General features: G+C 43.6%; 1 protein-coding gene across 3 annotated transcripts in view; it reads right to left on the bottom strand.

Moving 5' to 3' along the window:
• The window catches only part of TSHZ2 (teashirt zinc finger homeobox 2), a 437,476-nt gene that overhangs the window by 409,720 nt on the left and 1,083 nt on the right, over positions 1–26,673 (bottom strand). The gene's annotated exons all lie outside the window — the stretch shown is intronic.

A 26,673-nucleotide genomic window follows, 5' to 3' on the forward strand; every position in this document is an offset into this window, starting at 1 on the left:
TCATTTTCAACCCAGATTTGGCCTCCTCAGGGCTCGGAGAGTTCCTGTTGTTACCTTCTTGGTTGTTTTAGTAGGATTTTCCATCATGCTTTCCCCAGTCTCTGCTATCTGTGTCTCAAAACAGCAACAGTAATTACAAGATTGCTCTCCCCCCCTTTTCCGTTCCTGGCTAAACTGGAGAGCCTCTGAGAGGTTCCCCCCAGACCTGTGAACCCGTCTGAGGTTCGCGCACCTGTCCTTCTAAGTCAGCAGAAGGGGGAACACAGGAAGACGGTGCCTTGAGCTGTAATGAAACCTGGACAACCCCCAGCCTGTGTCTGTATCTCCTGAGGAAACTTCATAGAAGCAGAGCCTGGAAGAGACCTCAAGAGATCAAAAAGTCATGAAAAACAAGCGTTCTAAGAAACTCAAACTCACAGAATATTAAAAATGGAAGGAGCTATAGTCATTGCTGGCTTCCTATTTTTTCTTATCCAATTTCAATTACTCCCATTATTACCCACCTTTTTTTTTCCTACTCACCCCACTTCCTGGCCCTGAGGCCAGTGTTTATCCTATTTTTTAAAATCATCTCCTTGATTTTTGTTTTATCTCATAGTATCTGTGTTATTATTTACTTAATTTTTTTTCAAAATTGATTTCAAATGGATTCATTTTTTTTTCTTTACATTGGATCCAGCAGTAATACTCATGAAATCATATTTTAATGACCAGTTATGCTTTCCCTGTATAATACACAGAAAATTAAAACCATAACTATTAAAAATAGTCATGATTCTACCACCAAAAATTATCTTGCACACAACTGTCCTATGTGCATATAACAGGTTGAAAAATAAAATTCTAGAGTAGGAGCCAGCAAACTTTGCCGTAAGGAGCCAAAGTGTACATATTTTAGGTATTGAAGGCCAAGAGACAAAAGCAAGGATCATGTAGACACTTAGATAACAGGAAAGAAAACAAGTTTCCCCATTGCCACCCCCACCAAACATTTAAAAATGTAAAAGTCATCCTAGCTCACAAATCCTACAAACACAGGTGGTGAGCTGAACTTGGCTCATGGGTCATAAATGATCAACCCTGCTCAAAATCACATATCTGATATTTATTTGAAACTTCCCTGAAATTCCCATAACCGCGAGTGAGACACTAAAGGACCCATCTCCTAGGATGGTCGTGAAAATGAAAAATAGTTGAACCACATTCAGCGCTTAGCACACTGCCTGGCCCAAAGCAGTCACTCAACAAACGTCAACTATGGTTTTGTCCTTGTCACCATCATTGTCTTCTGTCTCAGTGAGGTTGGTGTGTCAATGAGCACATTACCTGGCACACAGTAGGTACTCAACAAATGACAGGTGGGGTTATTATTCTAACTGGTTGGAGCACTGTTTCTCAACCTTCTATGCAGATCAGACTCAATCGTGAAGTTATTTTTAAAAACATATGCTGAGTCCTGCTTCTGGAAATCGTGATGCTAAAATTCAGCCAAGAAATAAGCTGAGCACTTGTTTTTTGTTTTTTTTTTTGTTTTTGAAAGTTCTAGAGGTGATTCTGATAATTCTAACCACAAACCTGGGGCTTAGACAGCACCTAGCCTCTAGACAACAGGGTCAGAAATTCCAATCCCCAAATTGGCCCATTTTTCTCAGCCTTTTTATGGTCAGCCCCCTTTGGAAATTCCGAATTCCATCTGTCAGTCAGTTGACAACGGATGTTAATTGAGCACCCATTATGTGCCTGACCCTAAGCTACTTGCTGGGGTTCTAGCGGTGAAGGAGGCAAAGGCCTACAATACAAGAGTCCCTCTTCCTCATCTCTACCCGTTGGCCATGCTTGATTTTTCTTTTTTCTTTTTTTTTTTTTAAGATTTTATTTATTTATTTGACAGAGAGATAGAGAGAGCACAAGTAGTCCGAGTGGCAGGCAGAGGGAGAGGGAGAAGCAGGCTCTCTGCTGAGCAGGGAGCCGGACGTGGGGCTCGATCCCAGGACCCCAGGATCATGACCTGAGCCGAAGGCAGACGCTTAACCGACTGAGCCACCCAGGCGCTCCCGTGCTTGATTTTTCTTCTTAGACCTTTCCACCACTGTGCATCTTAAATGTATGCTGGCTCTGCCCCATGAGAGCAGGGACCCGATACATTTTATTCACTGTTGTTCCTCATCTAGAACAGTGCTTAGCACACAGTGGGTGTGTTCAATAAAGGTTTATTCTAACAGGGAGACCAGGGAACTCTGCACCTCTCAGTGAGCCCCGCTGACGGCCAACCCAGAGCATGTCATCAGCCTCCTTGGTGCGGGAGTGAAGGGTGGAGACTGTTCTCTTGTCTTGCCACCTCCTTGCTGTTTAATCTGAAATCATGGCTTTAAGCCACAGTTCATTCATTTATTCATTCATAACATTTGTAAAATGTTGTATTAAGTAGGATAATGCTCAATATGTGGATGATATTTAATAAGCACCAGCTCTGTTGCTTCATCACCTGGAAGGGAATCAACCGAAGATAGTTCTAGAATTTTCTGACAACTCCTAAAGAGAGACACCAAGTAGCAAGTCACCTACCTCTCATAGTCCTCTTTATATAGCCTGAGAACATGCATCTGTTTATTGGACAAATACTTTTTGAGCTTCTAACATGTACTGGATACAGTGCTGGGGCCTCAGGACATGGGAATGATAAAGCCAGGCCTCTGCCTCCATGGAACTTACTGTCCGGGGGCGGGAAGTGGGGGTGAGGGGGCACGGAGAGATGGACCAGAATCAAATAAGCTGAGAACTGTAAAATGTCAATGCTGAAAAGAAGAAAGCAGAGATACATGGTACCTTTCAGGCCAATATAGAGGAGAGGGGGTGGGCTTGATATAATCTAAGGGGTCAAAGTCACCCTGAACAAGTGATACTCCAGCCAAGAGCTGAACAATGTGAGGTGTTAGCTAGCTGAGAGAAGGGGGCAGCTGGGAGGCAATGAGGACAGAATGAAGCCAGAGCACAGGAGTGGAGGGTGCAAGCCTATCAGGCCAGAAAGGGAGGCAGGAGGCAGCCATGCAGGGGGCTCTAGGTGAATTCTTCTTAATCAGTACGTGCTCACGAATCCCCTGGGCATCTTATTAAAACACTAATTCTGAGTCAGCGGGGCTGGGACAGGGCCCGAGAATTTACATTTCCAGCAAGCTCCCAGGAGATGCCTAGGCCGCCGGCCCACGGACCACACTGTGAGTACGAGAGTTTTAGGCCATGACTTGGTCTGAAGAGCAGGAGGGGTAGGGGGAGGGGAGGGGATTGTCCTAATATCCCTCTGGACTCTATGAAACCATCCTGCAGCTGTCATGGAGCCTGGGAATCCTTCTGAAGCCTCTGCAATTCGGTTGGACTTGGTACTCCTTCCTTGCAACTTTGCCGACACCTGTGTGGCAAAGGGCTCCCGGATCCTAGGTGGCCTCACCACAGAACAAGGCTGTCTCTGCCCGGCAGAAACCCCCTCGCTTGGGTGTTGCAATTCAGAAATTTGGGGCCGTGACCGCCCACATGGATTTTTTTTTTTTCTAACCAAGATGGGCTTGCTATAAAAAATATATGTATACAGGGGCCCCTGGGTGGCTCAGTCCGTTAAGCATCTGCCTTCGGCTGAGGTCATGATCCCGGCATCCTGGGATCGAGCCCCGCATCGGGCTCCCTGCTCCACGGGAGGCCTGCTTCTCCCTCTCCCACTCCCCCTGCTTGTGTTCCCTCTCTCGCTGTGTCTCTGCCAAATAAATAAATAAAATCTTTAAAAATATATGTATGTATTCATATATCTGTATACACACACGTACACACACATACAGATAATTTCTTAAAATGCAGTAATAACCACACACAGGACTGAAACGCAATCTTGCAGACACTCAACCATCTCACGTTCAGACATAAGAGGGATGCATTCGTTGGTGCTACAGGTGTCTGTCTGGCAGACCCAGACTTCTCCCTCCAGAGGCCACGGGATTAGATATCTCCAGACTGCCAGTCCAGGGGGCAGGATTGATCCTGTCAGTGGAAGTGATCAGTAAGAAGCCAGCGAACACGCCAACGCTGAACCCCCGCAGGGAGACGAGCCCAAGAGCCAGGGTGGGCAGACGAAGCTGGGGAGGCGGGTGCCATCCGGGAGGAAAGTAGCTTCTGTGCTCTCTCCCAGGTCTGCTGATTGTCTTTGTAAGACAATCTGGGTGACAAATACGGGCCCAAGAAACACTGCTCTTGTAAACCATCCCAGCTGCTCCGAACGAAGGTCCGTCCCCAGACAAAGGTTGCATGCCACCCGCCCCCCCTTGCTGCTCAATTTAATTACTCACCTCTGCAGCTTTAAATCAAAGGTGGCTCCTATTAAGTATAATTACCTTTGCCAGGAGCTTGTATAACACAGTAAGTGAGGGGCTACTAAGCAGGAATGGTTTCTACAGGACATTATATATGCCTTGGACTAAATCAACAGCAGTCAGGACCCATAGCTTGGGTTACACATATAATTCAGCCACGAGCGAATGTATGCAGCTGGTAGAGCATAGCGCGCGCGCACACACACACGGAAACGTGGCAATTCCTTCGCTTATGTCAGCAGCCTAGAAACCCCACAATGCAGGAGAATAAACACAGGAGAAAAGGCTTCTCTCCACCTCACATACACAGTACATGTCGCTATATCAATTTTTCCTCAAGAAAGCAAGTTGCCATCCAACCAGCTAGTCCCTGAACAAGTCCCAGAGAGAGTAAAAGAAAGCAGACAAACTCTCACTTTCTCGACCACTGAATGCCCATATTTTACCACTTCTTTTACGCCAGGAGAGCAGGCAGCTGACACCACTCTGGCTGACTTCAACAGTCGTTTTTCTCCCGTTCAACCTCCCCACATCCTTCATTCCTGACATGCAAAAATACGTTTTTTTTTTTTTAAATCATGAACATCTTTATCATTTCAGGCTCGTCAATTCCCATTTTGCCTAATTAATAAATAAATCAAAACCGGAAAGGAAATGGAAGGGAATTTGCCAAGAACTTTTGGCCTTAACCAAAAAGAAGCTATGGTGGGCGAGACTTCCAGTGTGGTCCTTGCAATCCTGCTGGCCATTCTGAGAGTCCTATTTTACCACCACATCCGTTTTATGTAGGCCTGTTTATTACACGACGTGCCTGGAAACATAAACATCTCCAAAGACATCATTCTGGTAAGTCCCCAAACTGTTGGCGATCACCTCCACAACCATCACCTTAACTAACAATTATTGAGCACTTACTATGTGCCATGTTTGCATTAAGCACACTATATACACAACCCATATAATCCACTTGGTAACCCCAAGTGGTATAAGGATAATTATATTCAAAACTGAGAACCTAGTGCTTATAAGGCTAATAACTCACTTAAGGTTGAACAGAAAGTAAATAACAGCCTTGATTTGAATCTTATCGTGTCTGAGTTCAAGGCTGTTGGTTGTGACCCTTGAGAACATATAGTATAAAGCTACTGACTTTGTTGGCCTGGTATCCATACTCCCTCATTTTGGTAATATCACCTTGATTTTGCTTTGACAAATTGTCAACTAGCTGCTCCTGCCTCTTGCAGCTCTGGATGCATACATGAGGAAGGCAGGCCAATCGGAGGCCAGTGATTGCTTCAGGGAGGGTCCTGCAAACCCGTGTTGTCTAATGTAAACCCCGGGGCATTTTCTGGGGGTTCCCTGAAGGAGGGCTTTCTTCTGCTAGAACCGCTAAGTCAGATACTGCCAGGTGACCAATGTGACCACCGTGTGTGAGAAGGAAGGAAAAGTCTCAGAGACAGACCTGTCCTAACCCCAACACTTGGGTCTCTATAGGTGCCAAGGCTGAAGCTCCACTGAATCATGCAGGTATAATTTATCACAGGCTACATGATTCATCAAAATTTCAGCTTCTAGGGGTGCCCAGGTTATGTCTCGAGTGTGCCCTTGGAGTCCAACACACCTGGGTTGAAATTGTGGTTGCACTAAATATGTGCTATGGGAGCCTATTACTTAACAGCTCTGTGCCCTGGTTTGCATACGTGGAAAATGGGGATATGAGCAGGGTGTCTACCTCCTCGGTTGAGAGGAAAGCTAAATGAAGTCAGGTACATGTAAAGCATCTGGGGCAGTGCCCGGCATGGAGTAGACTCTCAGAAAATGTTAATAAGTCTGATTATTATTTTTCAGGGAACAAAACAGGAGAAAGTTTATGGTGAGCAGTGAAAAAGACCCAGCGTGGCCAACCAAGCACAAATCCAAAAACCTTTACAGCAAGTTATTGCCCTAAGAGCTGAGCAGGGGCTAGGGTATACAGGCAAGAAGGCACTTGGGTTCAGAAATGGTTCATTGGAAGAGATCAGGGAGCCATCCCTGATGGAAGCTTCAGGGACTACCCGAGATAACATCTTGACAGATCAACAATTAGACCCAGAAACAAGCAAACATACAAATGGGAAGGAGCTTGAGTTCCTAGTGAGTCATAGATCATCTTCATCCATCCATCCATCCTCCCATCCATCCATCCATCCATCCATCCATCCATCTAATACTCCCTAGCTTTGCTCCAGGCACTTTATCACTAACCTAGGAAGACAGGGGCTGTGCCTTATTTATGCTTGTAGCCCTGGCACACAGCGCAGGGTCTGGAAAACAATAGATATTCATAAGTATCTCTTAAATTAATAAAAGAATGATTCTCTAGGCACCTGGGTGGTTCAGTCCATTAAACATCTGTCTTCAGCTCAGGTCATGATCTCTGCGGTCCTGGGATTGAGTCTCGCATCCAGCTCCTTGCTCAGCGGGAAGCCTGCTTCTCCCTCTCCATCTGCCTCTTCCCCCTGCTCATGCTCTCTCTCTCTCTCTCAAATAAATAAAAATCTTTAAAAAATTAAAAAATGACTCTCAAATACATACACTCCTTTCATGAACTTATCTTCCCCGAATCCATGTGATCCAACCAGCCCTCCTTCCCTTGTGTCATTTCCATGTCTCTTTCATGTTATTCCCGGAACGAGCCTGGACGATCTCCAGGCAGCATCCATATCTGCCCAGCAAAGTTTCATGCTCAAGCCCTCACCCCACAAATTCTCCTTTGCGCCTGTGGAAGCAAGAACTACCCTTTATTTTTACTCTGTGTTCCTCCCATAGCAAATTAAAACATCTCAATCCACAAACAGTTTTTGCTGAGTGGTTTATTTGTCACAGCTGTTTTCATGATGCAAGGACTATAGGAAATCCTTCCCCTATTTCAATTAAACATTTTTTTTTCTTTTCATAAAAAAATGTTGTAAGTTTCCATTGCTACTGTTCTATCTTGGAGGACTTGCCACTAACTTGTCCAAGTCCTTCCCTTGCAGGAGAGCAGTTCAAAGTATGTGCTCCAGAATTCAAACTGGAGTTACAAACAAGTATTCCTGTTTATTTATTGGAGGGCAGTGGCAGACTCAAAAGTTAAGCCAGAGCACAAAACTTTTCTTGTGGAGTGGGTGCCCAGGGGACTGTGGTCTAAAATGAAAATCAGATCATTGTTTAAAAAAAAAAAAAAAAAACCCACCTCACACCATGCATTGTTACACAGTTGAAAATATCTCCATGTTCCTTAAATATTCTGCTTAGAGTACTAACAAGTCAGTCCACAGGAAATGCAAGAATACGTTATATTTTAATCAGGGCACATAAAACACTGTCTAGAATGTTATGTTGCCCGGGGGAATGCAGTGAGCAGGGAACATTTACAAACTCCAGGTCAGTCCCCCCATTACATCACTGTTGAAAAAAACAAATTTATGAGGTCAAATTATATGGATGTTATATATTGGAACTGTTAGCCCATTCCCAAATGAGAAGGCTGGCTGAAATAGCCAGATTCCCTGAGAGAAATTTTTAAGTACTTCTATTGTGGATGTTTTTATGGTAACTTTCTGCAAAAAAGAGTGAAGACATAGTCTTTGAAGATCATGAAATGAATAAAAAAAAGAAAAGAGAGAAGTCTCTCAACTAAAGAAAAGTGCAAATTCAAAAACAGAGGGCGCCCAAAAGAGTGCCTTACATTCTTCCTCTCCAGAGATAATAACACAGAAGTTACTTTGTGGAGCTTCCTCGTGATTTATTTGGTTATTCCTCATCTAAGTGATTGGAAACACAGATGTTGATGCCATAACTTTGCTTCCAGTAAATAATTCCTCAAAGGACTCACATTTGTTTAACCTTCGTCACAAGATGATAAAACTTATTAAACATTTATGGAAGCAGCCACACAGTGCTGTTGGTTTATGTGTTTGGCAAGTTTTAAAACTCCTATCCCCAACTTATCCACCTTCCTCTCGCCTCTCTGGAAGAACGGTATCTTTGGGGAGGTTCCCGTACCTGGACTAGAGAGGGCCCCCCCCCACCCCCCAGCCTCGTTCTCTATTTCTCCATTTGTGGCTGCAATTTGACAATTAACAGAAGGGCTGTCGCGCTGATCTCAAAGAACAATAATTAAGCCAAAGGGACAGCAGACAAGGTGCTCCCGTGAGACCGACAGAGGAAGAATAAAAACCCCGTCAGGGAACTGTTTTCTTATGATTTCGAGCCTGCTTCAGAGATAAGCAAATGTTCACATGCGCAACGTGTGTGCATTCATTTCTTCATTCAGCATTTACTAAGAACCTACTAGCTTCAGCCCTGTGGGCATAAATCATCCGGGTATCTAAATTTTGCAAAAGCTCCAGGAACCTTGGATAACTCTTCATTCACTCATTGATTCATTCATCCATGTATTCAACAGGAACACCTACTGTGTTCCAGGTACAGAAAATGAAAGGGTCCCCATGATTTGAAGGATCAATCTCTGACGTGACAAAATATAGACAAGGAGACCGAAATGGCAACAGAGTGTAGAGCTGACCTTCCTGTATCATCTGTTACTGATACCTTTCTCATCTAGTGCGAACTTTCCTGTGCAGGGAATATAGGTGTAACTATGGTTCGCTTTCCTTCTCCCCCCAGGGCAGTGCCACAGAGATACCCCTGGGGAAATACACAGTGACACCAGCTTCACGTTCCCAGGGGAAAATGAAGAGCTTCGTGGTGATTCCGTTAGTAGGTTAGCCTCGGTGTGAGCGTATGCATTGACAATGTGCAGCACTAACACAAAACTCATGCATAACGAGGGCTTTCTATACTCTCGCCTCCCTCCTGGACACACACACACACTAATGCTCACATCATACAGCCATATGTGAAACATACATCCACAACGCACACAAAAGATACACAGTCACAATTCGTCCCCACAGTAAAACAGATCTACAACACACACGTACACACATTCTAAGGATGCTGCTGATCTTGGTTGTGAAAAGCATCTGGTACTACATGGACCCTCCAAATCCCGAGGTCCTATCTTCTTAATATTTCTACCCCCAGGACTGAGCCTCGAGCCTCGATCCGTGTTTGCTAAACTGCATTAAAGGTCAATTTAACCACCTAACATGCCAAACTGCAGAACGACTATCGCTATGGTTCATCCAGTCCCACTGCTAAACAAAATCCAAGGGCCCTTCCTTTCCTCACCCAGCCCCCTCATGTTTAACACCTCCCTACCCCCTGGGGTTCCAGGATCCGCGGGGCAATGGTTGTCCGGCTCTGAAGCTCCATCCATTACAGACTCTCAGGACAAATGCAATTTCTTTCAGGCTAGTCATGCTCTCCTTTTTGCTTCTCTCTGTTCCCCACTGCACCCCAAGGTGGCTAATGGCCGCTTTCTGGATGTACTTGGGATTCGAGCCAGGTAGATGGCTGCGTCTCACTCATTATTGGGGATTATTGATGTATTTTAGTTATTCAGTTTACTTACTTCAAGCAGACATTTCACAAATGCCTACTAGGTGCAAATGAATCAGTTACATTTTTTGGTAAGAGAAGTGTATATTTCAGTAAAGACACCAAGAATATTTCAAAGTAAGAAATATTAGCTGTTTCCATAATGTTCACTTTTCTCAACTGATTTTCTTGCTAAATACAGTAAAATTCTCGCAGCTGCTTTTCTCGACGTAAATTATTTATGTGACAATTGTAAAAATTCCCAAGGATATTCAGTATAGGATTGTATGTAATAATGAAAACTTTAAAGTATGCTAAATGTCTATTAACAAAGGAGTTGACAAATGAGTAAAAATAATCATTCTTACGGTGGAATATTATAAAGCATATGAAAAGGAATTCACTATATTTTTTTACTCTGTCATCTCTCTCTCCCTCTTTTTTTTCTCCAGCTGCTTACTTGGATAGAGCCTACACAGAGTTAAAAAAATCAATGTGCAAAACTGCGTAAAAATATTTACATAAAAATAGTAAATATAACAGAAAGATAATAATGCCCCTAGCTAGATATATATATGCAGGTAAAATTATAAATAATGGAGGATATACCCACCAAAGTCTGAATAGTACCTGTCTCTGGGGAGAGAGTAAGGCGGGGGGGGAATAATAATATTTGCTGAATACTTATTATGCATGGAACACTGTTCCAAGTACTTAATAAGTATCTACTTTTTAAATCCTCATATGGTGCTTGGAAGTAATTGTTCTCATTCATTCCTATTTACAGGACTGAGGCACAGAGATTTTAAGATTGGTGTTCAAAGATGATATAGCTTTATCTGCAAAGTTTAATTCCTTTATATCTGAAATTCCCTGATGAAGTGAAATTAAGTTCATCTTATTATTGACAGCTTTTCTTCTATTCCATATGATTGACTATCCCCATCTAATATTAATAAAGGAAATATTTATGTTAAAGACAACAAAATAAGATGATAATTTCAGTCCATTACTCAATAAAATAACCTCAAATCAGATAGCCGGCAGTTTGCCAAACTGTATCATCACAAAGTTTTGTTTCAAAATGCCACCCACATTCAAAAATTAAAACAAACAAACAAACAAACCCACAAAACCTTCAACCAACAAAACTAAAAACAACTGTTAGGGTTTTTTTTTTTTTTTTTCCCCCAAGAAAGATCCTATCATGATTTCTGTTGTAAGCAGCATTTTCCCTCTGAGATACAACTCCTTGAATTTCACGATCATCTTTTTTTCGTATTATTCAGAGTAATCATTTAAATGTCACCTATAATTAAATACTTACAAGTAAGAAACACCTTTAGAGACCTTGACCATAAATACTGTGAGGAGCGTTAAAAGGGAAATCTGTGAGGGTAGCTTTTCATTTGCTAAAATAAGTAACAGGGCAGTATTATTGCATGTGTTCCATATTTTTGATGGCCAGGAAGAGTCATGGAGCCTACAAGAGATTTATAGGGAACAGATGAGCAATGTCTGACTTTGGGACACATCCACAAAGATCCTGTAGGAAGTGGGTGAGCACCATTACTTACTGAGACACCCCAGATGGGCTGTGTTCATGGTTTTTGTGTTTTGTTTTTTTTTTTCCTACTTCTGTTTAATAAAACAGGAATGGACTTAGGCAAATGCTATTGTGGAAAGCTCAAGAGGATTCAAAAACCCTATACATTTTTTTTTTTTTTTAATCTTCCCAGGCTCCACTTTTAAAGATGGTGTTTTGGATTTTGGTACGCAGGATGGTCCTCTTTATTTTTTTCTTTGCCACTAACGACTTAGTTCAACCTGGAGGAAACACTAAATTTCAGTTCTTACCCCTTAGTCCGCACGTGTCTATACTAGACTGTAGACGTTTATTTATGTGACTCTCTGCCATTAAGCATTAAATACTGTGAGAAGCAACAAAACACAGTGGCTGAATACTATGACTCTGATAGGCACAGCCTGGTTTCAATATCTTACTTGAAAGCCTGTGTGATCTTCAAGATCTCTGACATTTCCCAAACTTAATTCCCTTATCTCTTCAGTGGGCCAATAAAAATCATATCCGGCTTTCAGGATGTTGTGGGGAGAGACCTGTATGAAGTGAATGCTCTGTGAATGTTAACTAGTAAGTGTCAACTTGCGGGTTTAGTGTCATGCAGGTCAACAAACGGTAGCCATTATGACAAGGGACAATTGTGACTAGCGTCATCTTCCTCATCGTTACCATCATCACTCTGATCCCCTTCACCCACGGAAGCACAGCTGCTAGACAGAGGGGCCTTGGAGATCTCATTACTGGGAGGAATCAGGAAAGAAAAAAAAGAGGGACTGGAGGAAAAAGAGCCACTGAAGAAAGTAGGAGAAAATATGAAACGGAGAACAAGAAGGTGAGGGAGGTGTCAGAGAATAAAGCCAGGTTTTCTGCCCTCCCAACCCCTCGTGCTTCCAGAATTGAAGAGCGCATAAGAAATAAAAAATAAAGCCCTGGGACATTCCTTTTATTTCTTTCTCGTCTCTTGATTCTGGTCTCCAGGGTGCCAGCCAACTCCCAAGCAGTCAGAGCCCCTGTGAGATATTTGCCAGGTTGCTTGTCTTTCCCCTTAACTGAGATATGCTCTGGGTTCTGGTGTTTGGTGCTCGGACGAGGTAGACAAATGTGTAAATGGATGCATTTCCCTGTTGAAATGCATTAGGGAAAATGGTCCTCACCATTTCTAAAAAGAGGCAAGCGCCATGAGCGGGAGAGGGAAAGGAGAGAGTACTTGCATTTTTTTCTGTTGACTAAAAGCCCAAAGTGGATAGGGATCCCCTCAAATAATTTTTTAAATGTTTAAACCTGTTTTGGCATTCGGAATTGGGAGAGAGAGAGAAATAGAGAGAAGAAGGGGGGGAGGAGATGACAGAAGGAGGGGAGAACTGAGATTTCCCCCTATAACCTGTAATTCAAAGCCATGGTGGGTGCTTCAAATGCAGATTCACGGGCCCCAACCCCATCCTAGGGAGTCAGAACCATGAGGCACTGGCCTGGGCATCTGGCAAGGTGGCATTTTCGCAAGTTCTCCATGTGATGGATAGCAGCTGAAGGCTGAGAACCACTGCTCTATTCCAAAAGCCAAACCAGAGCATTATTCCCAATCCCTCCATGTCGGCAAAATTTCCTCGGCCAGTAGAGACTCTCCAGAGTTTCTCTCTGATATCCTGGGAAGGGAAGTTCCTTCGGGTTTTCAAAGTTTTTTGAAGTCTTCATGAAAGCCTCTGTTTTCCGGGTGTTTGTTTGACCCAAGTGTGTCTTGGCAGCCCTTGCTCACAGCTGCTCCGTGAATCCCTCGCCCTGCCCAGGTCCTGGGCGCCCACGGGGTCCTCCCAGTTAGTCATTCTGCCCCCTCCTTGCTTTTTGGCCCCCCAAATATTTCTTTATATATTCCCTTACAATGATGCCCTGTTCTATTTGCCTACACAACTACATTTTAAAATGAAAATTATGATCACCACCATCAGTAAAAAACCAGCATCATTTGCCACAAATGATCAGAAAATGAAAATCCAAGGCTTATTTTTTCTTTCACTGGATACCGTTACTTGAAAAAGTCTCTGCATTTGAGGTCTACTCTTTCTGAGAAATAAGCATGAGACAGGTATTTAAGGCAGTCTAACACCAAATCAGACTTTCTTCCTGATTAGATCAGAAGGGTGGAAAGGGTGTTGGAAAAGGGGCATCGTTTGCACTTTGTGCATGACTCAGTGCTACTTAACTCTCCACCACCATGGGTACGGCAGTCCATAATGGGGCAACTTTGGCTTAAAAAACATTCACGGGGGTGCCTGGGTGGCTCAGTCGGTTGAGCGACTGCCTTCGGCTCAGGTCATGATCCTGGAGTCCCGGGATCTAGTCCCGCATCGGGCTCCCTGCTCGGCGGGGAGTCTGCTTCTCCCTCTGACCCTCCCCCCATCTCATGTGCTTTCTCTCTCTCTCAAATAAATAAATAAAATCTTTAAAAAAAAAAAAAAAAGGTTCACGGGTGGGCTTGTTTTCCTCATTAAAACACTGCATAAAGCTCTCACAGGCCTGGGCAGAGGAGATGGCCATCAGGGGTGTCCAGTGGAGGAGATGATGATACGAGTCAGTGGTCTTGGCCCCTCCTCAAAGAGATGCACCTTTGTCTCCTTAGGTTTCCTCATTCTGACTCCTACTAACCATGGCACCATCATTCATTCTATCAAATCACATTTATTGAGCACCAACCATGTGCCAGACTTTGTAGACAGAAAGCACATAAGACATAAGATCCCTTCATGGTCATGAGTTCAGAGTCATGGTGCCAATTCTAAAATTTAACATGTATTGAGCACTTACTGTGTATGAAGCACTGTGCTTGGTGTTTGGCAGGGATTCATACTATGCTCCTCCCAACAACCCAAGAGGGATTCTTCATCATCTCTACTTTACCAATAAGGAAATCAAGGCATGGAGAGGTTTAGTAGCTTGCTCCTGTCATGACTACAACGTACTGACCACTTACCTTGTACCAGGCATTGTGCTAAGCACGTCATCTGATTTATCCCAATGAATCTTTCTAAAAACCCAATGAGATGAGTCCTTCTATTAGGTCTATTTTGCTAATGAGGACATTGGAAGTCTGGGAGGTCAAAGTGCCTAAGGTCATACAGTGAGGAAGTGACCCACTGGAGAGAAATCGATCCCCGGTCTGACTCCAGGGTCACCGCCTTTCCCTGACACTGGGTCCGTCTGATGGGTGTGCAGAGATGGGGGAGGGCGAGTCCAGGACTCCATGAAAGGTGCTCTGAAGGGTGGCCTCTTCCCCTCTACAGTCAATTCTAGAATAAATGCACCTTCAAACACTCTTCTTGCTTCCCCTCTGGCTCAGAGGATGATACACTGACAACTTTCAGTAAGAACCCAGTGTATAACTAGAGGAGAGAAATAAAAGCAGGAATGAGAGAATTGGAGTTAAGAGGATAAACACAGGCCGGCGTTTCAGACACACCTCTCAGGGTCTGCCACGGCCACCTGCCATTCTTGGCACATCTTGTCGTCCAACTTTGGACTGAGTCACCCACCTCCCCCACCATCAGTCCGGTCCAAGTCATCACCAGCTTTTGACCAGACCAATGCAGGAGCCTCCTACATGGTCAACCTGCATGCAGCCCTGGTCCCTGATATAACACATGGCACCCAGACGGATGCTGTAAAAACCTAAGTCAGGTTGTCCCCCCTGTGCCCTCACCCTCCAGGGCTCTTGAGTCAGCACACAGTCCCTCCCTAGTTCCTCGGTCCTGGAGGCGTGGTGACCGCCTGTCCTTCGGTCAGGACCCCTCACCACACCCCCCGAGTTTCCACCACCCTGGCGTCCTTGCTGCCCGCCAACCCTCGCTTGCTCCAGGCCGGCCCTGTCAGCCATGCCCGCAGTTGCCTCTTCCCCCCCGCCCCCCCGCCTTGTGCACGGGCACACTTCTCTCTCTGCCACTTCATTCAGAACCCAGTTGCAATGTCACTTCCAGAGAGGCCTTTCCTGGCCATCTCATCCAAGACGGGAGCACCCTCCCCTCGCGCCTTGTCCCCTGCTTTCTTTTTCAGTCTCTCCCTGGCACACAGAACGCGCTGGCGTGATGTGACGTAGGCACCTGCTCACTCGTCTGTGACCTGTCTGCCGCACGAAATGGAAGCTTCAAGAAGGCAGGCCTTTTGTCACCTTGATTCAAAGCTCCAGTTCCGGCACCTTCCACAGTCCCCGGTGCACAGCAGACCTTCAGTAACATTGGTTAAATAAAAAACCCAAGGCAGGCAGCAAAAATTCCCAAATGCTCGCCAGGATCCCAAATCTCTGTCCTGAGATAGACTTTAACAGGCACCAGCCAGCCTCCCTTCGCGCACCCTCTCCCGGACACCTATCTGAAGGTGACAATTACAAAGTGGGGAAGGCGTTACCAGCCAGTAGCTGATCTCCTATTAGCTTAACAACCCCTAAGGTTTGCCGCCTTGGGCCCGAGGGGATGAGTGCAGGTCTGCGGTGGGGGAGGGTGCCTTGCCAAACCCTGGGAGGCTGGGAGCATCTGGAGACTGCAGGCACCTGGAGAGGGGAGGGAGAGGTCAAGCTCAGGGGTCAGAAATAGGGATTCCCCAGCCCCTTCACCAACATCAGGGACGCACCCTCTGGGGGTCTTGGCTTAACAAGGAAGTCTATTAACCCATATTATCAGCAAGCATTACCTAGAAGAGGGCTAAATAATATTTACTGCAAAAAAGGTGAAATCACTGCTCTTCATGTGAAGGCAGGTGATGTCATGATGAACATAATGCAAGTTTATTCCTGAAATCACTGTCTTTTTGTCATTAATATTTTTTAAATTGATAAACATTCAAAGGCAGTTAGGATCGTGAGTGGTACGGAGGTCTGCCAAAAAATTTTAGATGTGTAAAAGAGATCCTTCTACTCAAAAGTAATCAATTAGCATACAAAGTAACACGCTAATTAAAGTATTTATTCATTTATTTACAGCCTCATTTATTCATTCATCAGGAAATATTTATTTAGTGCCTAATAGGTACCAAGGACTAACTCAAGTGCCTAGATTTTTCCTGGAATCCCTACAGAAAAAAAGAATGACAACAGGAAGGAGGATAAAAACATGCATTTATTTAAAAAGATCCTCCTTGCGTGCCGGGGACTGTGCCAAGTGTTTTCTCTACATCCCATCCCTTACTTGTCCCGACCACCATGGGAGGTGAGCTATATCGCGGGCCCATTTGACAGATGAGGACACGGAGGTGCAGTGAGGTGAAGGAACTCCCCTGGAAACCCGCTGGTCAGTTAAGTAGCGAAGAACTGCAACTGGATCCCAGATTTCCTTGGCTCTGCACATTTGCTTTTCAACAGCCTCACCTATGTGGTTCACCCAGCACCAGGCGATCCCTCCATAACAGCCGGGCTGGTGTTTTTATCTCCACACGCCACCTCCACCATTCTGAGCATCCTACTCACCATCACTGAGGGGCCAGGTGGGCAAACAGACCCAAATCCACTACCACCTTTGAAATAGTGACTAGGAAATGTTCTATTGATAACCCAAACAGATCACATCACTTCCCTTCTGGAAACTCTCCATCCCATCACACTTGAGACCCCTATCGAGAAGGTCACACAAGATCGGCCCCTGCCTACCTCCCCCCATCTTAACCTGCTCTGGCCACAGTGGGCTCCCATGTATTCCTCAAACATACAAGTCAGCTCTGCTTACTGCTTGGAATGTTTCTCCCGGATCTGTGCTTGGTTAGCATCTCACTTTTGGTTTAGGTCTGATCAAGTGTTAGCACCTGGGGAATACCAGTCCTGACCACTCTATATATAAAAAGGCAACCCTCCCATCCTTCTGTACTCCATAAACCCCAACTGATTTTTATGAAATGCATTTAGAACTATTTAGTATTTTATATTTATTTGTTGATTTGCTTTCGGGTCTTACTCACAAGAATATTCGCTGTGTGAGGGCAGGGGCTTTCCCTACTGCGCTATCCCAGCACCTAGCTCAATGCCTGGCAGGTAGTATGTGAACATCTACTGAATGAATGAATGCGTAAACACACATACATACACACGAAGGAACACTCAAGAAAAAACCGACTTCACATACAAGAGAGGACCCGAGATTCGATTTGGTGACGTCACTAAAGGCGGCATGCTCTGTCAGCGTTCTCAATAACCTCCCCGCAGGCTTAGACAGCACAACAGATGCAGGGAAAGAATAATAGGAGCTGGGTCCCTCCTTGGCAAATCACTATAGCTATTCTAGATAAAATATCACAATAGATTAAGGGTCTGGGCTTTGGAAGCAGAGAGTTTAAAACCCAGCGTGGCCACTGTATGACCTTGAACGAGTTGCTCTGCAGGTTTCTCAGATCCCCATCAGTAAAATAGAGATTACACTAGCATCTGACGCATAAGAATGTTGTCAGGATAAAACTTGGCTCAGATGCCCCCTCCAGGACAAGTGTCCCCTGACCATCCACACCTGACATGCCAAACTCCCACTCCCCAAATTTGCTTTTATAAATCTACTGTCATCATGAAAATTATCTTATTTTTTCTTTGTTAATTTACTTGCATGTTCTCTAGCTTCCCCCTCCTGGAGGGTAAGATCCCTAGGGATCATATTCTTCCTATTAATCCCTCCTGGGGATGCAGGTGGCCAGAACAGACCCTGGCACAAAGTAGGAACTCAAGAAAATAATTTCTGTTTAAATAATGGGAGTGTATGAAGCACTTGGAAAAGTGCCTGGTATATAATATACACTTACATAGTGGCAGGTATGGTTATTACTGTTGGTGTTATAGTTGTTGCTGCTAGTGTTATAATTACTATCTTTGGGGAAGGAAACTTTTTTTTTGAGCTGGTGCAGGGCTCCAACCAGCCCAGTATGAGTCAGCCTCAGAAGAGGCTAAAACACTCTTCAGTGACTGTATTTCCAGTTTTAAAAGCCAAAATGCACCCATGTCTGATTTCTTTCAAACCCCGACCCCCCTTCATGGTCTGGCTATTCAGGGTAAAGACACACTACCACTGTCAGGTTTGACCCCTAAGAGTTTCAGTGTACTTTCTCAGCCCCAGGCTCGTATAATCCTTTCAAAAACCTGGGCCTTAAGAATAACGATGACGACCCACATCTTATAGGTTGGAAAGTCGGGACGTGGGGGGCAGAGATTTAAGCAGCTTGTCCAAGTCTACAAGGCAAAGAAAAGAAGTAGACCTAGGGTCTTGAACTTGGGTCATTCTGACTCCTGAGCTCATATTCTTATCCCTGAAGTAAGCTTTCTCTCTGGAGCTTGCCCAGGACCGCATAACAAGTGTGGGCAAAACTGTAAGCAGAACCCAAGTCACTTGCTCCTGTTCTAGGGCTCCATCCACAATCTCAAACCTAATCTCTGGAAGGGAAAACAAAGAGAAGCACAAAGCTATGTACTCAACTTTCTAATAAAGGAAACTAGCCGAAGGCAAGTCTGATATAAAACATGCTTATAGCTTTTCATTTTGGCATTTCTTCTGTACCACATGGTACCGAACGCCTAGAGTAGATTTACCTCTTTTCTACAGCATCATCTTGACCCAGAAGCTATTCCTATCTCCCCTGGGGTGTGAGAGAGAGAGGCTTCTAAATTATGGGAAAATTCTAAGAATCTGATAAATTCAAGTGATTTAAAGTAAGCCCCTTGCGGTTTATATAGAAATATTTATATGCCATTGCTCTGGCTTACACAAGTCCTTTCTCCCTATAGAACACCTTGACCTTCTGCTTCCTTTTTCTATCATCCACGTCACCAGACTTCATGGATTTTTCCTGATGCAGGAAAGCGTGAGGGAAGTTTCTTCCAAATTCATTACAAACAGAATGGCCGCTGACGACTGTTTGTATCTCCTTCTGCCCTCTGTAACTATTTTCATTAAAAACAATAACCATACTCTGCCCACCTTAGTATGTAAACTGTGTAATTTCCATAGAAATGACTTAGATGTAGCTTTAAGAAGAAAGCTCAGGGGTGATTTCGGAGTATTCATTCAGTTCTGAAAGCACTCAACTAATTAAGACCAGTGATCTTAATTTTTGTACTAACAGAAGCTGCAGAACGCTGCCTTTTTTTTTTTTTTTTAACCCACCTTAGCGGCTAGCCGCTTTATGGAAACATGAGGTTTTTCCTTTAGCATAAATGGACACTACAGCTTTTCAATTAAATTAGTCTTTGGGTACAGATGCAAAAGAGCTAAAAAGCTCCTTAAAAATCTTCCCTGCTCCACTGCCTCTCATGTGCCAAGGGAGATGTGTAGTTAAAATGCAGTGCTATCTTCTTCTTACCCTGCCGAACAAAGTTTTGGATCCTGAACCCTGAGTGAGCTGTAATAGAGAGCCTGTTGAGATCTGCTTTTAGTTTGCATGCCCACTTTTGGTTTTCTAAAGCTTTTTTTTTTTTTAAGCGACGTATAATATAATGCCCTATATCTTGTACATCTGGAGAGAACTTTATTAGACCCTGTTTCAGGTTGGGTACTAGGTAGGAGGATACTGAAACTGTTGTGTTTTTGTTTTTGTTTTAAATAACGCAGATGGAAAGAGCACTCTTACTTCGAGAGAAAAATTCAAGACAAAAGCTTTCAAATATGATCCAGGTATTTTTTTTTCCCCTGTGTGATTTCTCTAAATGCATTATCTCTAAAACTTTGGCATTGTGCATTTATTTCCCTGTTGTTAAGCAAAATAATGCTGATATATTAATAATATGATTATCTGGCCGTGCCTCCTTCATTGTAAAAAATTTCTAAAATTTACAACAGTTTTAGGCATTGCTTTGGCATCACAAAGTATTGGAGGATGCCCAGAGGACATCTTTTTCCGCAGAGGAAATGCAAAAGATTCAGAGAGGCAACAGCCGAAAATTCTGAAAATTCTTCGTAACTATTTTAATAGTTCAAATCTTTTTTCAAAAGATTTCAAAAGATTTCAAAATCAAATAAACTTTCAAATCTTTCCCAATTATTCTATCACTTCACCCTCTGGAATTTGCTTTGGAAACAAATATATCAGCAATTCCCACTTGCTCTCAGAGGCCGTTTCTGTGTGTCTGTGGATGCAGGCAATGTCCTCAGAGGGGACCTAAGTCCTACACCTTTCTCAGCAGGAACACGGCCACTGCTGTGGACCCTCCAGGCCACGGCCGAGTTCGATGACAAACCATGTGTTTACAGAGACACTTTCCTGTGAGTTTGTGGGCAGAGTCCTGAAGTGGACATTTGGGCTCTGAAGTATCTAATTTTTATTATTTCTTGAAGACCAGCATCTCTTGACACTCCCTCTCAGTGTCATCCCCAGCCCTGAACTTAAAACGGGTTCTTAAAACAAGTAACTGAAAGGTCAGTAGTACAGAAAAAAATGAAAGAGATGGTAAATCCAGTGAAAATCGGGTTATGTGATAGAAGCCGATAAATATATGGTGTGTGTGTGTTTTTTTTTCTTACTGCAATATCCAGGCAATCAAGCAAACCCTCTGAACGAGTTTATTTCTTATGTGGTTCGAATGACTAAGCTCATTTATAATCAAAGAGCTGCTCACCAAAGGTCACCCTAAGGAGCAGGAGAATTTCTAACTTTAAATGAAATTTATAAAACGTAAAATGATAAAAAAAAAATATATATATATATATAAATTGTTACAAATTACTGAAAGAGGGTTATGAAAACCTCTTCCGGGATGAACAGGCTCTAAGGAGGCAGGAGGCTGAGATCTCCCTAATACAGACGACAGGAAAGTATACTCTGTATTTGTCACATTAGAAAATGAAAATAAATTTCTCCCAAGTAAATAAAAATATAACAGCATTCTCAACTTGCAAAGCAATAAAATTATTTGTGTGCCAAGCTTCTTTTAATACCACTGTAATTTTTTTATAAAAGTCGCTCAATTTGATTGTAATTAAATATGTAATGAAAAAGCACTGCTTCAGGGAAGCGATGCAAGACACTCTCTGTTAATGTATTTCCAACTGACTTTGCATCAAACGAAAATGATACTCTGTGTATGCCTGGTCTTAATAGAGAATTTGTTAGGCAGTTCTGTGCTTTTTAAAGGGAACTTGGGTGGATGCAAGCACGCCTTTGAAATAGTGGCTGAGTCTTCCCAGACCATGACATACCTAAATAAAATTGATGATACGCATCCAGTGATGGAAGGGATCTACTCTGGACATTTAACTCGTGTCAGCTAATTACAAACCCAGCACAAACAAGAACAGGTTTCCTTCTTGCCCAATTTTCCGAAGCTGAACTGCAGGGATGAGCAGAAGGGTATCGTTTCACACAGCCTTACATAATGCCAGGCTCAGTGCCCCTTTAAAACCTGCTCAATTGAGACTACAATCCTCAAGCCACTGGGAAGATAAATAGATCAACCCAGGTATTATCCAGTTGGAGAAATTCCGTCAAATGCGTGAGAAGTCACCTGGGATGAAATGAAAGCGTAAGCCTCTGTTGGAGAATGTGACAAAAGGCAAGCTGCTTCCAGGGACAGATCAGTTAAAGATGCCTAGGAGGTATTTGTTGGTTGTGAAGTTTTCCCAAACGGTAGAATCGAGGTGAATGGGAGACAAATCAAGGTAAGGTGGTAGAAAAATAAACGCACAGTAGTTCTGAGGAATATTTCTACGACCTCCTCAAAAGTAGCCTCCGATCTCCAACCCCCAAGCCTCAAGAAGATTTTCATCATGCAGAAGTTTCTCAGAGCCCCCTCTCCCACACCTACTTTCCACTAGAACTCCCTGTCACTTGCAATCTGCTGATTAGGGCTAATGTATTGTGTCCTGATATGGCAGATTAAAAATGAAATCAATAAATGCCCAAAACAAATGGGCTTTTGAGATGTCCCATTCAATCTGGGTCTTTAAGGGTGAGGTGAGAGGTGGGAGAAGGAAATCAGGAGGGGAGTGGGGAAGGGACCACTTAAGTAATCAATTTCCATCCAAAAGGCTCTGTGCAGGATGTAATTTCGTGGGACCTGTCCTTCCTTTTTCAGGGATTTGCCTTAAATAACAAGAAGAGCCAGAACAGTTCACGGCTGCTGAGCCCCTCTGGGGGTGTGTGTGTTTATTTTTTCCATTCATCTGTTAAAACCATACCGTTTGGGTAAGTGAATGGGGTCTATAGCGTGTGGTATTTAAATCTTCAAGATGTGAACTTGTCTTTCTGAAGTATATTTCAACAAAGTGAGAGTGCCAGGGTCCCAGACTCCACCCGGATTCCTGTTCCCTTGGAATCCCATCCCACTTGCCAGTAAATTAAAGGTAAACTACACCCTGTACTGCCTGCCCCTCCCCGCCCTGCTGGCAGAGATTGCTGAGACCTCCCTGGTTCACCCAGGCACCGCTCTCATGAGGCTGAAAAGGAGATCGCTGGGGTCAACTCTGCTCCATTGCAGGATTCAGAACTGTCCCTGCTGAATATGTTCCCCATGTAAATAAACTATGCCATTAAGGTGCAAATTGCAACTTTTAAGTAATGATTGCTAATAGTCTAATGTTTACTGCCACACAAGGACATTCATGAAAACAAAATCTGCATTATTCATCTCCATATTAAATAAACAAAATAAATTGAGGGAGCTGTTCTTCCCTGCAAGACTTTCCTCAGATCTGGATTATCAGATAGTTTATGAGAGTCAACAAGAAGGAACCATTTAATCTCTCTGGGCTGGCAGAAGCAGAATCCTGTAACTTATGTATACATTCGATATTCACAAGCCCAAAGATTTTGCATTCTATTACACTTGGCTGGCATTATATAAAAACAATAGTTCAGGGTGGTAAAATAAAATATATGTATTACACATGTCTGTGTACAGAGGCTGTGACAGATTGTAGAAAATAGAAGGGTTTGCAGTGTAAGTCTGCAATTTTAAATTTTTAACTACTATGCATCCTGCAAAATACAAACAGATCAAAACGCTGCTCTGTTTTATTTTACCTTTCTGCCATCTTCCCTATCTGCCCTAAAATGGAGAGGGGGAAAAGATGCTGATAGAAAATTCTGCAATATTCTCAGGTAAAAGTGGATGCATTTTAGTAGCGAGTGAAATATACATCCAAGGAAGTGAGCACACACACTCACACATACACAAACCCCTGGGGTACTATAGGCTGTTTCTGAACTTTTTTTTCTTGCCCGAAGTAATAGTATGGTGGAATAGCATAGCTGTAGAAAAAGCCAGGAAGAATGACATTTCAGAGGGAAATGTTCTGACTTAGCTGTTTCCTTAAAGAGAACTGCCTACCTCACATCCCTTCCCCTAAAGAGAGGGGTTGTGGGGGGGGGTGGCAGAACGTCATATATAAAGACTGAGATTTCCCATCACTTATAATATCATCTTGTTCATTCTATCTGCATACCTGCTTTATTAGAAAGTTCTGTAACTGATTCCTTGAAACATGGACCTTAAAACTAATAATGCAAAGGGATCAAATTGCCTCGAACAGTTCTTGGGAAAGAGTCTCAGCTCTGATTCACTCACAGGCTTTTTCTATCTTACATTATTCATTAATCAAGCTAGAAATCAAGCTTTCAACATCAGTCCATGGGAGTAATTACTTACAGTTGTGCATTGTGTTTAATTTCAGGCAGCGATAAAAGTTAGTATGGCCACAATCCTAGAACCCACCTTGTTCTTTTCCCTGGTTGTCAACTGGCTCAAGACTCCCCAAGTGGCTAACTTTACTCGTGAATCACCACCTCAGCTAAAACAGAGGACAGCATCGGTGACTTTGGAGGAAAGAAAACTTGCATGAAAAAATATGTTTTATTAATATGTGAGCAAATAAATACTGTACGAGGGGCCTCATTGTATACAATACGAATCACTCCCTTTCAGCTCCACCAGGCTTTCCCCTTTTTTCAGTGAAAATAATAAAGCCATGAAAACAAACATATAAAGACATTAGGCATACAATAAGCCAGAAAATTGAAACTGCAGTCTCAACTTTCTAACACACACACACACACACACACACACACACACACACACACTACAGTAAATAGACAAGCCAGTTCCAATAGATATGAGCTTAATGAAAATGATCTAATTTAAATAATGTGATACAGCATTATGTTACGTACACCTGGATCCTCATTGATCAGAGGATAATTATAATCAAAGTAGTGCAATTCTGAGCAATGCACTTTTTATAATGAGCTTACCAAAGGAGACATGTCCAGTCATTCTGGTAATTTAAATTACTGCCTAGTTGTTGATGGCCTTTACCGGAACAACAAGGGGGGGAAAAAAAAGAGTAATTTTCAGGGCAGTATTACTTCTTGCTGGACTGTTGCCCAGGGTTCTCTTTTGGGACAATAAGGACGCTATCTCTAATAATCTAGCTACACGAAAACTTGGGTTGCCAGAACTAGAAGGAGCATGCTTACTTTTCCTGGGTCTAGAAGGCCAGCACACACCCCAACGCTGTCAGATTGCAAAACAATCTAAGTTGTTTGTTTTTTTTTTTTAATAAGTGAGTTAAATGTAGACAGGGACAGGGACAGGGGCAGGGGCAGGGGCAGGGGCAGGAGGGAGAAACTGTTTTCAAAAGAGGTAGCCAGAGTTGAGAAAAGTACACCTCACTGACTAGGCAAGTTCTAAATATACACAGCACTGAAAATATTTTAATTATTTTGCTCTTAGGGAAACAGTTGGAAAATACATGAATCAAAGCTTTATAAATGATATTTCCGCATGCAATTTGAACCAATCTACGCATGGTTACGGAAGCAATTCTGCGCTCTGAAGGGAAGATAATTGTGGATATTTCAAAGCACATGGACTGCCATTCAGGCTGGAATCAGGCCATGATGGAGGATGAGCTTGGTGGTCCAGCATGTTCAGACACAAACACCCACTTTGCCCAGATTTGTAACTAACTTTGGATTTGTTCTAAGGGTGGCTTTACAAAGTTTACAGAAGTGTTCCACTGAACTTCTCTCTAATGTTTTGCTCATACAACAGAAGGAAATGTGTTGTTGGGTCTGCAGAACACCAGCCTTAATGGATGCCGCCTAAAGCATGAGGGTAAAGACAGAGACGGGGAAAAACTTCAGCTTTTCGCTAAAGCCCTGATTCAACTAAAGGACACAAAGAAATAAAAACGCCCACATTAAAAGCCAAACAAGATAATAATTGTGCATGTCTGGCTCTGAATCTAGAGGGCAAGGCTTGCGTCACCGGCACTCTGAGTTACCATGGTGAGTGATTTATTGATATATATCAAGAATGAATAGATCAAAGGCAGCGAGATGACAGGTGATCAATCAAATGTCAAATCAAAACTAGCAATCAAGTGGAAAGCTGATTTTTCAGTGGGTGGGTCTGGCAGGAGAAAAATGAACTTTCATATTACACTTCCGAGAAACAAAACCCCAGCATACTATTAAAGAAGCAATTAAGCAACCCAAAAGAAAAAAAAAATCCTTTAGAAGGTCTATTGTACTGATTCATTAACCTGTTCCTCTCTTTTATTTGGGGGGGGAGAGGGGGGCTGGTAAGGAAGGATTCAGATGGGATACCATATAAATCAATTTACAAAGTTTGCAACTCTCTCTGGGCAAAAAAAATCCAGAGCTGTTTCAATGTTCTCCTGGGTCTTTTCCCCCCCTTTTTAAAAGAGAAAGAGTGTGTTGAGTAGATTCCCAAGCATATTTAGAAAGCATATTCAAAGGTTCATTCCTTTCCTGGGGTGGTTTTTTCCACCTTGGCGGTCAAAGTTAAACTCTCATTGCTTGCCCCAAAGCCAGCCTGCAGCCCAGGGCTTGGGCATACCTCACACTTCAGCGCCCCAAACCCCAGCGAGAGGAGTCGCTGTCCCTCGAGGCCAGGAAGCCACTGGCACTGACCACGCGGAGGGATGCGGGGGTGGAAGGACGGTCTCCCTACCCCGCACCCCAAATCCTCAACCCAACTTTGGCCCGAGAGGCAAGAAACAGACTGGGAGAAAGTTAGGGGTGGGGTAGAGGGTGGAGGAAAAAAAGTTTAAGGAGGGAAGGCTTGGTGGGATAGCTTCCCCCCCACCCAACCGGAGCCTGCAAAGGGGAGGATTTGGGAGATGGAAGAAGGCGAGAGAGAGAGAGAGAGAGAGAGAGAGAGAGAGAAGAGAGAGAGAGAGAGAGGATGGGGTTATTCGTGGGGCAGAGAGGGGCGCCCGGAGCGAACTCCCCCCACGGCTCAGGGGGTGGCGTCCTGGGGCGCCCGGGGGCTAGGAGGGCGGGCGAGGAGCTCGGCGCGCCGGG

This window comes from Callorhinus ursinus, unplaced genomic scaffold (genome assembly GCF_003265705.2).
Source record: "Callorhinus ursinus isolate GAN/ISIS: 27379988/994484 unplaced genomic scaffold, GSC_fseal_2.0 scaffold53, whole genome shotgun sequence".
Classification (NCBI taxonomy): domain Eukaryota; kingdom Metazoa; phylum Chordata; class Mammalia; order Carnivora; family Otariidae; genus Callorhinus; species Callorhinus ursinus.